We start from the raw sequence: 14238 nt of genomic DNA, 5'->3' as shown, positions 1-14238 counted from the left end.
TCTGGCATCTTTGGCAAGTCACTATGAAATAGAAAGGGGAGAAGGTTGATTGCTCTGACATGGTTGTCACATGTCCCTGATTGTAACCAGTCTGAAGAAAGGTTATTTTAGGGGCAAATGCTACAATTGCTAAGTGTTTTCTTTTTCTGATGATGCATACATGGCAGTCAAACAAATCATTAGCCTGATAGCATATAGAAAACTAGTTGTTTTTCCTTAGCAGGAATACAAACTATGAAATTCAGGGTCAGTTGATGAATTTGTCTAATTATGTACAAGTGCACTAGTGTTAAACTTTCTCTTTGGAAACTGAAAATAATTAATTGCTATAATTGTTTCTGTAAAACTGTATTCTTTCTGTAAAAGGGTAGAAGGTTTAGGACAAAGATTTCACCAAGAAATAGCAAGCATTGCAAGAGTGGCCATGGTTTAGTGGCATACCTTTGCATGTAAATAATAATAGTATTCATTCTATTAACTAACATCTAAATTTAGACAACAACATGGAAGGGTTAATGATAGGAGTATGCAGTGATTGATTGGGAGCAGTGCTTGGTTGGCTTTCAGATGTATCACCTTATAATTATGTCCTTTGATTGCTGTATCCAAGTGGCAATGTTACAGGATTGTCACCCTTGCTTTTTTCTGCTTTCAGTCCCGTGTCTGTGGGAAGATATACTCTCTGAATTCAATTTAGATTATTTCCATATCCGTTCTCAGGTATCAGGCTCTGGGTTTTTTTTTTTTTTTTTTTTGAGACGGAGTCTTGCTCTGTCGCCCAGGCTGGAGTGCAGTGGCGCAATCTCGGCTCACTGCAAGCTCCGCCTCCCGGGTTCACGCCATTCTCCTGCCTCAGCCTCTCCAAGTAGCTGGGACTACAGGCGCCCGCCACCACGCCCGGCTAATTTTTTGTATTTTTAGAAGAGACGGGGTTTCACCGTGGTGTCGATCTCCTGACCTCGTGATCCACCCGCCTCGGCCTCCCAAAGTGCTGGGATTACAAGCGTGAGCCACCGCGCCCAGCCTCTGGCTTTCTTTAGCTCTTCCTCTTTTCATAGTATTGGTTTTAAAAGGACTGGTTGGGAATTCTAGCCCACTGCTATAGGACTACAAACTTGGGGGGCGGGGATTGATTTTGGTTTTTGTTTTTTTGTGATGGAGTCTCACTCTGCCACCCGGGCTGGAGTGCAGTGGTGCAATCTCAGCTCACTGCAACCTCTGCCTCCCGGATTCAAGTGGTTCTCCTGCCTCAGCCTGCCGAATAGCTGGGATTACAGGCATGCGCCACCACACCCAGCCAATTTTGTATTTTTAGTAGAGATGGGGTTTCACCATGTTGGCCAGGCTGGTCTCGAACTCCTGACCTCAAGTGATCCATCAGTCTGGGCCTCCCAAAGTGCTAGGATTACAGGCATGAGCCACCACACCTGGCTAGATTTGGGTTTAAGACCTAGCAACGTCACTTCAAATGTTACACCAAAATTTACTTCGTTTGGTCTGGCAAAGGATTTCAGTTCCTAGGTGTGTGATCTTGCCCAAGCTACTTTATTTGTCTAAACATCGTCATCTTCTCTTTAATATGTGGATGTTACCTTAAAAGGAAATTATGAATATTGATTGAGATAATATGTGGAGAAAGGACAGACAAGTAGAGTAGGTAGGCTCAGTAAACATTGGGACTATTAATGTGGTTAGTTAGTATTTTCTCAAGTCTTGTATCATTTTCTAGCTACTCTTCACCTCTGAAAAATGTCCTACCCTTTAATAAATTAACTGTCCTTTTGCCTTTTATGGCTGCCCCTTCTTCAGTGAACCTTGCCATTGATATTCAAAAAACTTTTAAAAAATATCTTTGTATGTTGAGTCAAGCTCTAGATAATCAGGCTCATAAAGATTCCAACATAAAAATGTTGGACATAAAGAGACTGTCCAACATTAAAAGATGTTTAAGACATAACACCAGATGAAATAGCATGGTCCTTGACGTAAGTACTTTACTACATAAAGTAACTACAACAAATAATACACAAATCATTTGCCAAATAAAGAAGACAGAAAGGCCTTGTCCTTCCTCATCAAGAGACTATCAGTGATGTGAGGAGCTCACACAGCATGTCCAAGCCCTGAGAGGGCTGAAATGTTCTAGGCTTCAAAAGGAAGCAGTCGCTCTTGGGCACCCAGTGACTTTTAGGTGGGATCCCCCTGCAGTGGAACAACAGGCACAGGGCTCTAAGCAGAGGGCCTAACAGCTGTCATCATGTAGCTCACTTTGTGACAAAATAGGAATTTAAAGTTTGCAGAACAATGAGCTTGTCAGAAACAATGAACTGTTAGCATGTTGTTCTGAAAGATCTGGGGAACTGGCCAGGCCATCTCCCTAATACTAGTAGTAGTATATGTTTATTTGTATTTGTCTAGGCTATTGTAGGTCAGATTCTATAGCAAACAGAGAACCACACTTTAATTCTCTATTAGCAAATAGAGTAGATGTATCATCACCATGTGTTATTAGGAAGGCCCTCCAATGCCATCAGTCAAAGTACAGCAAATGAAATGAAAGACATTCATGAGCAAAGTTAAAGCGCTAGAAAGATAAAAAGAAGCTTAAGAGCCTTAAAGTGATGTTAATTGAAAATGTTTATTTTGTAGGAGACAAGTTGTATTATGATGATTTCTTTTATCCTTCAGCTTCTTTAACTACATGCTGGGCAATATTATATTCCCCTTATGTTTCAAAACAACAATAATATGCCTGTGGACTGAAATAAAAACATTTAGACTATTGTTTGAGTGTCCAAACAAATTATTTGTAGAAAAAAAAATTCTCCTTCCCAGCTTCTCCTCATCATTTTGTTAATCACCATGTTTAACTGTTTTGTTTTTGTTTTTTTTTTTTTGAGACAGAGTCTCACTCTGTTGCCCAGGCTGGAGTGCAGTGGCATGATCTCACCTCACTGCAAGCTCTGCCTCCCGGGTTCACGCCATTCTCCTGCCTCAGCCTCCTGAGTAGCTGGGACTACAGGTGCCCGCCACCATGCCTGGCTAATTTTTTGTATTTTTAATAGAGATGGGGTTTCACGATGTTAGCCAGGATGGTCTTGATCTCCTGACCTCATGATCCGCCCGCCTTGGCCTCCCAAAGTGCTGAGATTACAGGTGTGAGCCACCACACCCAGCCACCATGTTTAACTTTTAATCAAATATGCACACATCAACAAGTGCTATTTGTGGCTGCCTTGCCAGCTACATTTTATTCTCAGACTCAGGCTTACCTTGCACAAAAATAAATTCCTTTTCATATATTGCATCTTTGTAGGAATAAATGGATGGGCAGCTACTTGCTGGATTATTTTGTCTACTATTTATTATAATTGATAGAGACATCATTTAATGTGAGATAATACAGGACCCTGGAACCTACAAAATATCAAGAAAAATGTTGGAAAAACAACCACGCAGCCAGGACACATAGTGAGACTCTGTACACACACACACACACACACACACACACACACACACACACACACACACGCTGAATGTGGTGGTGCACACCTGTAGTCCCAGGAGGATCAGTTGAGCCTGGGAAGTTGAGGCTACAGTGAGCCATAATTGTATCACTACACAATCCATCCTGGGCAACCGAGTGAGAAGAAAGAGAAAGAGAGAGAGAGAGAGAGAGGGAGGGAGAGAGAGAGAGAGAAAGAAAGAAAGAAGGAAGGAAGGGAAGAAAGAAAGAAAGAAGAAAGAAAGAAAGAAAGAAAGAGAGAGAAAGAAAGAGAAAAAGAAAAAGAAAGAAAGAGGAAGGAGGGAAGGAAGGAAGGAGGGAAGGAAGGAAGGAGGGGGAGGGGGGACAGAGGGAGGGAAGGGAGGAAAGAAGGAAGGGAAAGAAAGGAGGGAGGGAGGGAGGGAAGGAGGGAAGGCAGACAGGCAGACAGGAAGGAAAGAAGGAAGGAAGCAAAACCGTGGAGCCAATAAAGCAAGTTGATTATTTTGATAGGGTTGTGATTGTTAAAGGAATTCTCTTTGATCTATTAAAGTTGTATTTGTTTCTTTCTTTTATATGTGCTATACCTGACTGACCATGTTTAACACTGAAGTTAAAAATCACAATGATAAGAAAGCTTGAATGTTGAATGCTGAATGTTACCGTTGCCTTTTGAAATAATGACCGTCTTTAGTTTTTGGCTACTTATGCAGATTTTGTTGCTTATTGTGCTCCATACTTCTGAAAGGGCAACTGCTATGGGGTTTCCTAGTTTTAGAAGGTAATACTTTACTTCAGTGTGGAAGGAGCCAGAGAAGTAGACTCACGGAAATATTACAACATAATCTCATTTCCTGATTTATAAACATCTTGTTTCCCAGAGGATCATCTGGGGTCCTCATTTTTTGTGTGTTTTTTGTTTGTTTGTTTGTTTTTCAAGACGGAGTCTCGCTCTGTTGCCAGGCTGGAGTGCGGCGGTGTGATCTCAGCTCACTGCAACCTCTGCTTCCTGGGTTCAAGTGACTCTCCTGCCTCAGCCTCCTGAGTAGCTGGGACTACAGGCGCGTGCCACCATACCCAGCTAATTTTTGTATTTTTAGTAGAGACAAGGGTTCACCGTGTTGGCCAGGATGGTCTCGATCTCTTGACCTTGTGATCTGCCCGACTCAGCCTCTCCAAGTGCTGGGATTACAGGTGTGAGCTACCGCGCCCAGCCCGAGGTCCTCATTTTTTAGGCAGTTATAGTATTGATAGTATGATTAATAAGCTTTTTGCTAAATACTGAAGAATGCTTTCTCACTATAAATCACTATCAATGTGGAGCTCAAAGTTGTTTCCCAAGTGCTAGAAGAATTCGTGCTAGTAATTAGTAATGACCCAGCCTGGAGATCATCTCAAACCACTTGGCAAGTCTCATCTTAAGGAGATTACTTAAAGCAGGAGTTTCTCAAACTTTAAAAACTATGGGTCATTTATATGAAGAATAAGTTTTAGAAATTATTATAAAGATGTAAGGTTTCAAATGGCAACTAGTAAGGAAATAAGTTTCACAGTTTGTGGAAATTCTCATTAAGGGAAAGGCAGTAGAATAATAAGAACCTTTTGACTGTGAGGGTCAAAACGTTAGGAATTTGGGGAATTTTTAGGGAATACAATAACGTTTATTTATCTTTATTGTTGCTCTTTTTTAAGGTTAGAGAGAACAAATTAGAATATTTTCCACCTAGTATATGACAACATTTTATCACTACAGACTGGCTAAGACAATGAAATTCTGGGCCAGATAAAGAAATAAGAAATTATGTATCCTCATACAAACTTAAAATATTAAAAATTCAAATAATTGATGGCTCATGCCAGTAATCCTAACTACTTGAGAGGCTGAGGCAAAAGGATTGCTTAAGCCCAGGAGTTGAGGCTGCAGTGAGCCAGGATCGTACCACTGCACTCCAGCCTGGGTGACAGAGTGAGACCTTGTCTCTAAAAAAAAAAAAAAAAAAAGAAAGAAAAAGAAAAAACCAACAATCAGAGATAATCCCATAAGGCTGTATAAACCCTTTCAACTCCACCTTTCGAGGACCAACTGAATTCAAACTGTTTTCTGCAGAACACAGTTTTTAAAACCCTGCTTTACATGATTGATCCAGGCCGAACCTATGAAGACACCTTGGCCGGTGTCACCGGTGTACCCCTGGCAGCTGTGTCCCTCTGCTCTAGGGTACCAGTGGCCTCACTAGTGCCATTACCATTCTGAAACTGTTGTGTAACTGGCCAGGGTACAAAACTCTAATAGGAGAGCGAAACCACAAAATGCTGAAGCTTTGAAAATCTTGAGCCATCTTGTCCTGATTTTGAAGGACACATGGCTTATCACCCAAATGAAGATTAGATTAGCAGTGCTGCTGGCCCAATCCTGTCAGCTGTGTAGTGTGTAAATACTCCTCTCATTAGCTGGCCTATTAGAAAGCGTAACCCCCAAGCCACGACTTATTTTGCCCCACCTTCTAGAAAACACCGTGACTTCATGTTGAAGGTGCCAAGAACAACTTCAGCTCTCCAGTCTCTGAGGAAATGTTTGTTTTTGTACTTGTGAGTTATGCATTTTATGGGGCAGACTGTCCTTGCTGAATTTCTTTCTGCTTTTTATTCCATCTGTTCCTCAACTCTTACAAAAGCTAGCCATACCATCTCTCTCTCTAGCTTCTGCAGTGGTAAGCTAATTGCATTTTTAGGATGATGTGTAGTTGTCATCCATCTAAATGGTAAATAGGAAATGTAGGTAATACTCTAGAACTCTGATCCTTCTGTTGTCAGTTATGCCATGTGTTGGTTGCTTTTGAATGCCCTGGACATTGTTCCTAGGACCTGCTTGCCGTGAGTTTGTTGGTGAAAGGAGATGTATTGGGGTGATGATTCATTGCTATGTTTTAGAATTATTTTTGTAATACTATGAATTACATTTGGTGATTGTTTTAATATTCTATGTTTGGTTTCTTTGCAATTTTTAAAATCTCTCTTACGAAATAGAACTTTTTAATGCTGCTGCCATGCTGACGATTTTCTAGGGTTGCAGCTGAGATATACTGCACGGCCCTGCTTTGAATATGCTCCCTCCATCTTCAGTCATCAGAATTTGATTTGGCAAGCTATCCCAGATAACCTGTGTAATGTTCGATAGTTTAATAATAATAATAATAATAATAAAAGAAATGAGTTTCTCTTTGGCCAACAGCTTGTTCTTGCTCTCACTTAAAACATTTCATGGCCTTGAGATGCGGCTCAGAATTGTTCCACTGTCAGCGGAGAGGGAGGAGTGTGATGTCATGTTATTAGTAATGTACGCAGCTGCTGCTTCCGAGTTGTAGGAGAGTATATTGCTGTCTTCAGAGATATTTTATCCTGTACTGAAGGCAATTATCGTCATCACCAGTTACTTTGGGCTGCTAGCATGTTATCTCAATTAACCGTGAAGATAAAATAGATAGTATCCTTTATGTTTGATGTGTTTGGATTTTTATTGTTTTGAGAAACTGAGAACAAATTATTTGCAAAATATGTCTTATGGTTAGCAGAAAAAATTGTAGTGTTCTCAGATTGGATAAACTAATCTAGTGTTGACATGTCATTTAGGGTTTAGATTCTCTTCTACCAACAATTCTGTGCCAGGCAGGCTCCCTGAGTCCACAGATATTAAATATTCCGTAGTCACCCTCTTTACCTTTAGATGACATTACATTGAAGACAGACGACAGGTAAATGCACATATATATACACTTACACATAATATATATAGACACATACATATGTATTTGTACATGTGTAAATATGTATATAACAATTTCAATTCTGTAAAATTTTCAGAAAAGAAAATGATCAAATCACCCTTACTAATATGGTCCAGAATTATTCAGAATTCCTATTGCCAGTTTTTATAAATGTCTAAATCCTTTTTAGTTTAATTTAGTTTTCTTTTCTATTTCCCTTCAGCCAAAGAATGACTCAGAAACACCCATGGAATATACCACTGCTTGCTTGAAAACCTTCAATTTAATGAACATTTGTTGATCAATCTCAGGCCGTCATATAGGACTATGAAAATATGGCACTGCAGCCTAGACAGAAGCGCACGTGAACAAATAAGAACAGTGAAGTATTGTGGGTGCTCATGTCGTCAGGGTAGTGTGGCCTCAGGACAGGGATTTAGAAGCTCTTAGGGTTCCAGTTAAACTCCCAGCTCTGCCAATTTCTAACATGGGAACATGAACAAGTTACTTAACTGCCTTACTCATTTGTTTCTTCGTCTACAGAAGGCGAATAATAGTAGCATCTTGCCCAGGGAGGTGTTCAAGAGTATTAATGAGATAATGTATGCCAAGGACTTAGCCAGTGCTGGCCTCTAGTATCTGCTTTGTGGAGACACATAGTGGGACTGTGTAGTTCTTAAGAAGAAGGGAAAGGGTTCAAAGTAGCCCCACAGAGGAGGCAATGTCTGGGTGGGTGCTACCCAGGGGGAAGGAAAACAATATGTCAGGCTGATAGCATTGCATGAACACAGGAAAAGAGTACCTGAATTTTCTCTTCTGAATTATTTTGGCCTCTCTTCTTTCTAAGGATCCCTTTCAAAGTTATAAAAACCTGGCTTCCAAGCCATAGGCATTCCAGTGTCCCAACAAGACACCTTCCTCACCCCTCCTCAAAGAGCTTGATCTATTTTGAGTCTGGAGGGGGAATTAGCTTGAGTTTCCCCCTATTTTACTTCTCAAAATCATGCCTTCTTTTTTAAAATGACAGAACTAGCTCGAGTTTGGAGGCTATTGTTCACTCTGACCTCCAGCTCCTTTTCCGTTATAATTACCCAGTCAATACTCCCTCGTTTCTGTTGTTCTCTTTGTTTGCCCCCTCTTTTGAATGAATTACTTTGCAAAGCTTTCTATTGAATTTTGCCCTCTTTTTCCTTTTCTGTTTGTCAAGGTCATTTTAAATTTCAAACTAGCTCTCCTAACTGCCAGCCACCCCCACTCAATTGGGTATCATTGTTAAATTTGATAAGAGTGTTTTTGATTTGATTCCATATTCAAGGCGTTAATAAGCATGTTAAATTTAGCAGCGTTCAGCCCAGTACCTAAGCCTGTGGAATTCAATTTGTTTGTGCTAATTTATTTGCATACATGATTTATGATCACCCCATCCAGACACAAAAGAAACTTGAGAAAACATACCATGAAAATTTTGGGTAAAACAAGGGCTAAGTCATTGAATTCACTTCTGTCATGCTTTTCACTCAATTGTAGTTTGAGGGAAAAGGAAGACAATAATTTTCTTTGTGTCTCCAAAGACATTAGTATGACGGGGTTCAATACTCATCCATTGTTACAATCCATGTCCCTAGAAGCGCATGTTTGCCAGTTCCCATCCCTGACACTTAATAGCCAGTGACACTGAACAAGTCACTCATTTCCAGGAGCTTCAGTTTCCTCACTGGTATAATGGTGATCTGACTTACCACAATAAAAGGATTAGTAAGATCAAGCCAGGCGGTGGGGGGCGGGGGCCTGGCGGGGGGGCGGCTGGACAGGTGGGAGGGGATTCCAAAACTCGACACTGATCTCAAATAGAAAACATTCTATTCAGTTTACGTGGAGCGTAATTCTAGATAAGATCACATCCTGTTTCTATAGCCTCATTCCCAGGATATTTTTCTAGCTTGGGGGGGTCTCTCTGAGGCAGGCCTGTGGGTTCTGGTGTAAGTGGAGATTGGGCCTGGAAAGCCTTAGAGAGGTGCTCTTGCTTCCTGTTAGCACTTGGTTCAATTCTCAGTTCTGGGAAGACTTCAGGATAACAAATGGAAAGTCATTCATCTTACTGTCCTTATAACGGCTCAGACAGGAGAATCAGAAATTCCCAAGTCACACCAAATGCTCCTCTGGTGCTGTAATTTGATAGCCCAATCCCAAACAAAGTGAGGAAGCCACACCCAAACCTTCCTCCAAAGTTAACCACAAAGATGAACCGGAATAGAGAGTGAGAGCAGGAACACAAAGATAAGCTGGAGAAGGCAGCTGGCTTGTTTGGGGCACAGCGGAGAGTCATGGATGTTATCACAGCAGCCCACCCAGGACCTGCTAGTTTTAGGCTATGTGAGATTTTTTAAATCTTACATTTAACCAATTCTCCTTTTATAAGTGTCAAAGCATTGCAGTGTACAGGTGCCTAGTAAAAGGATTTTATTTATTTATTTATTTATTTATTTTTGAGACAGAGTCTCGCTCTGTCGCCCAGGCTGGAGTGCAGTGGCGCAATCTCGGCTCACTGCAAGCTCCGCCTCCCGGGTTCAAGCGATTCTCCTGCCTCAGCCTCTCGGAGTAGCTGGGACTACAGGCGCCCGCCACCACGCCCGGCTAATTTTTTGTATTTTTAGTAGAGACGGGGTTTCACCGTGGTCTCGATCTCCTGACCTCGTGATCCGCCCGCCTCGGCCTCCCAAAGTGCTGGGATTACAAGGGTGAGCCACCGCGCCCGGCCTTAGTAAAAGGATTTGTGACATAGATGCATAAATGGTTCTATCATTCAAAAATATAGTCTCTTAAATGACTGAAACAGGTAATGCTTCCCTTTCCCCTTCCCGCCCCTCCTCGCAGCCCCCGACTCCCCACCACCCCCCCATGCGCCCACTCCCAGCTTTATATTTTGTGTGTGTTTTCTTCCTTTTTCTCAATTTGGTGTCTGCCATATTCAGAAAAACACGTGGGCTCCCTCTGGTGGTCATTCCAGTGTTCATCCATGTCTAACCTTCAAGTTTTAGTTACATGGCACAAGATATTTGGATGAAAAGTGGAAATATTAGTAGTAAATGTTATTTTCGTTTGTAAGATTCCTAGTACTTGGAAACCACCAAAATAACCAGCTCATTCACTCATTCATCCATTCGTATGTGCACATATATAGTCTTCCATTCTCACATATTGTTGATATTTGACTTTGCTAAATGTAGCATGGTCTGGTCTGCAAGTCCGTACAGAATAATTGAGTTCCAGTCCTGTAAGTTAAACAAATTTTCTCAAGGAATGGGTCTATTAATCAGCAAGTTTTTATGGAATGCATACAGTATATTAGACCAGGCATTGTGAAAAATAATTTGTTGCTCACCACTTAAAAAAATATATGAACAAACTTTTTAATAGTTACAACATTATATTATTTCCTTTTGTTGTTTAAATCATATTCCCATTTTATTTCCTCCATAGAATTTTATTCTATTGTAACATATTGTTTTCCAGGCCAGATGACTTTGTCATCCAGGTTCAGCTGTAATAATAAAGACTCAAACACAACAGCATCTTAAATAGATTATTTTTTACTCATGTTAACTGTCCAAATATGAGCTGCCCAGGGTTAGTATGGCAGCTTCACGTTGTAACGTATGTTTGTGATTGAAAGTCTCTTATGGATCACCCTCATGCGGAACATGTATCAAAAATATGTACTTACATTTAAATATCCGTGTTTTAAAATCTCTTGTGACCATGGATCTTTGTTACAATTTTTCTTCTAGATTGAGTTATGACAATAAGTAGTTATATATAATCATCAAAACAAAATAAATATTTTATAAATTTCTGTACAAAATTATTAAACATTAAAGTAAATTACTATTAGAAATGCATCACTGGGTGACTTGGCAAGTGTTTTAAAAAATGAATTATTTTAAAAAGTCAATTCATGTACCTTTAGGAAATAGCAGTTTCATTCTTCTTGGTTTTTATGTATGCAAGCACTGGGAAAACTCATTCACAAAAATAGGAAGCTGGGGATGGAAGTAGTTTTAAATAACAGTGTTACTAAATTCTTTGAATCCTAGAAAACTCGTGTGTACTTCATGGAAAGCTAGAGATGATGATGGAGTTGCAGTGGAGGGGTGGAAAGTGTTGCATTCTAGATGGATTTTGGAAATAGAGTCTGTAGGATTTTCTGATGGATTAAATACAAGGTAAGAGAGAAAGGACTCAAGGGTGACTTCAAGGGTTTTGGCCTGAACACGTGAAAGGATGCAACTGCCATCAACTGAGGGAAGGAAGGATGAGAGTAGAGTGAGTTTGGAGACCTGGTTTGAAGGTCCCTCTACTGGGCGGTATCCAAGAATGAAGTGTAATTAGACTTTTGCACTGTACCTGGGTCCAGTCAATAGCTAATAATGATAAACATTAGACTAGAGAGTGATAATGAGATAGATGGTAAGGATTTTCACTGAGTAGCACATGCCCGGGGCATGAATGAAATTAAAATGTGTCTGAAAGAAATGAAATAATGAGACATAAATCAGCAAGAATTTTATCAGGTTTGTTTTGGCCCTCTATTATATGTTATAGATTTAAGATCATTTATGTTTATAAGTTAATGCTGTATATGATTTCAGGTGTCACCTTTTAAATTAATAAAAGGTTGATTTATGTAATATTTCAAGTAAAAACAGCTAAGTGAACCAGGCTAACAAAGCATTATTTAATAGACATCCTAAGGGACCTAATTTAATGAATAGGTAGAGGGATGTTATTTGTAACTTAGCTCACAAATTATTTCTATATGAATAGGTGACTTTAAATGGCTATGGCCTGCTTGAAACAATTTATTCTCTTAATTAGTTTAATCATTCTTCTTACAGTTTCTTACACTACTAAATGGGATAATAATCCCCTTTTTCCTTGAGTAAATTAATTTTTCTAGCCTAGTCACAAATTTCTAATTAATAAAGTTTGAAGGAGTGAGGTAATTTTTTAATAGTAGAAAAAATGACTATATTTTATTTAATCCTTTTTTTTTTTTTTTTTTTTTTTTGCGACAGAGTTTTGCTCTGTCACCCAGGCTGGAGTGCAATGGTGTAATCTCGGCTCACTGCAACCTCCACCTCCCGGGTTCAAGCAACTCCCCTGCCTTAGCCTCCCAAGTAGCTGGGATTACAGGCACCTACCACCATGCCCTAATTTTGTATTTTTTAGTAGAGACTGGGTTTCACCATGTTGGTCAGGCTGGTCTCGAACTCCTGACCTCAGGCGATCCACTTGCCTTGGCCTCCCAAAGTGCTGGGATTACACCCATGTGAGCCACCGCGCCTGGCCCTATTTAAATCCTTTTTATATTAACTAACGTTTATTAAGTTTCTACTGTGTACCATGTTGGCTCTGGAGATACAAAGTCCAAAAAGTCCAATGCAATGAATTATTGATTTCAAAGAGCAAACCACCTAATGGAGGAGAGAGATAGGTAAACAGACAATTATTTCAGAATGTGGTATTGAGAGAGATTGGAGTTAAGTACCAAAATACCAAAATACACACTCTAAGAGCCTTGTCACCTGAACCGGAAGGATTTCTGAGACAACAGTGTTTCATTTCATCTGTTATAGTTGCAGTAAAAAAAAAAATTTTTCATTATTCACCCCCCACCCCAACATTCTCCCTCTTCACAAGGCTACAGAATTATTAGGTTACTATATAACTCCAGACTTCAGGTTACAGGTGGCAGAAACCTGGATCAAGCCACCTCGAAAGCAAACAAGAGGCCGGGGGCGGTAGCTCACACCTGCAATCCCAGCACTTTGGGAGGCAGAGGTGGGAGGATCACTTGAGCCTAGGAGTTCGAGACCATCCTGGGCAATATGGTGAGACCCTGTCACTACAAAAAACACAGAAATTAACCAGCTGTGGTGGCACAAACCTGTAGTCCCAGCTACTCAGGAGACTGTGGTGGTAGGATGGCTTGAGCCTGAGGGGCAGAGGCTGCAGTGAGCCAAGATGGTACCATCACACTCCAGCCTGGGTGACAGAGCCAGACCCTGTCTCAAAAAAAACAAACAAGAGAGGAAATTGGGGGCTCACAGTGGAGCCGGCCTTGGGCTGATGGGAGCCGAGGGCTCTACCTCTTGTTGTTTCTTCCCCAGCCTAGAAACATGGCAACCAACAGCTCCTGGTTCCTCCCCAGCAGCCACAATGAGAGAGCATAGGGGAAAGACTCTGGCTGGCCTATGGTGGGTCACATGGCCCCTCTATCCCCACTCTGAGCCAGTGTAGGTGGAATACACAGCTCTGTTGATGGGGAGGTCTGTGCCCAGAAGGAGAAGGAACGATGGGAAGTGAGAGCTGTTCATTGCTCCTCGCCAGTGATGTGCATTCTGCTGACTGCCAAAAAAAACCTGCCCCCTTCGATTGATGTACTCAAATAACATCATAATACAATCAATATCTCATTTCGGGCTAGTCTTCATGCCTTGTTTATGAAGAAGTTGGACAGATGCACTTATGAAAATAATGTTGACATCACATTTTACAGTAGCTGTGATTGCAGTGAGCATTGTGCTTTAGAAAGTCCATGCATTCCATTCAATCAGAATCAAATTTTCTTTTGCACCGTCTTCTTAACATATATGATGTGGAGATTAACAAGGTTTGATCTTAAGTCTTTTGAGCTACTTAGATGTGGGTGCTCCAACAGTACATGACATAATCAATCTCATTTTTCCTAGAATATTACAGGAATTGTTCCTTTTTAATCTACATTTTTAAGTCTTTAAAGTCTGTGAGCCAAATTTACATTTAGATAAGTCATTGATGTTTATACTTTGTGCCTAAAAGGAGGTGTTTCTGCCAAGAGTCTAAAATGAAGTCTAGCAAGACAGTGGATTTTAAAAAATAATAGTTATCTCTTTCTGATCATAAATATAATACTTATGTTGAATATTTGGAAAAATAAGTGTTTTTAAA

The 14238-nt window shown here is 40.4% G+C and overlaps 1 protein-coding gene across 5 annotated transcripts in view; it reads left to right on the top strand.

Annotated features, from left to right (window-relative positions):
- Nucleotides 1-14238, top strand: part of RAPGEF4 (Rap guanine nucleotide exchange factor 4) — a 333867-nt gene that overhangs the window by 202644 nt on the left and 116985 nt on the right. The window lies entirely within an intron of this gene.

The sequence above is a fragment of the Hylobates moloch genome, unplaced genomic scaffold (genome assembly GCF_009828535.3).
Source record: "Hylobates moloch isolate HMO894 unplaced genomic scaffold, HMol_V3 SCAFFOLD_1, whole genome shotgun sequence".
NCBI lineage: Eukaryota > Metazoa > Chordata > Mammalia > Primates > Hylobatidae > Hylobates > Hylobates moloch.
The sequence above is the reverse complement of the archived record's forward strand: the minus strand, read 5'-3'. Positions and strand labels throughout refer to the sequence as shown.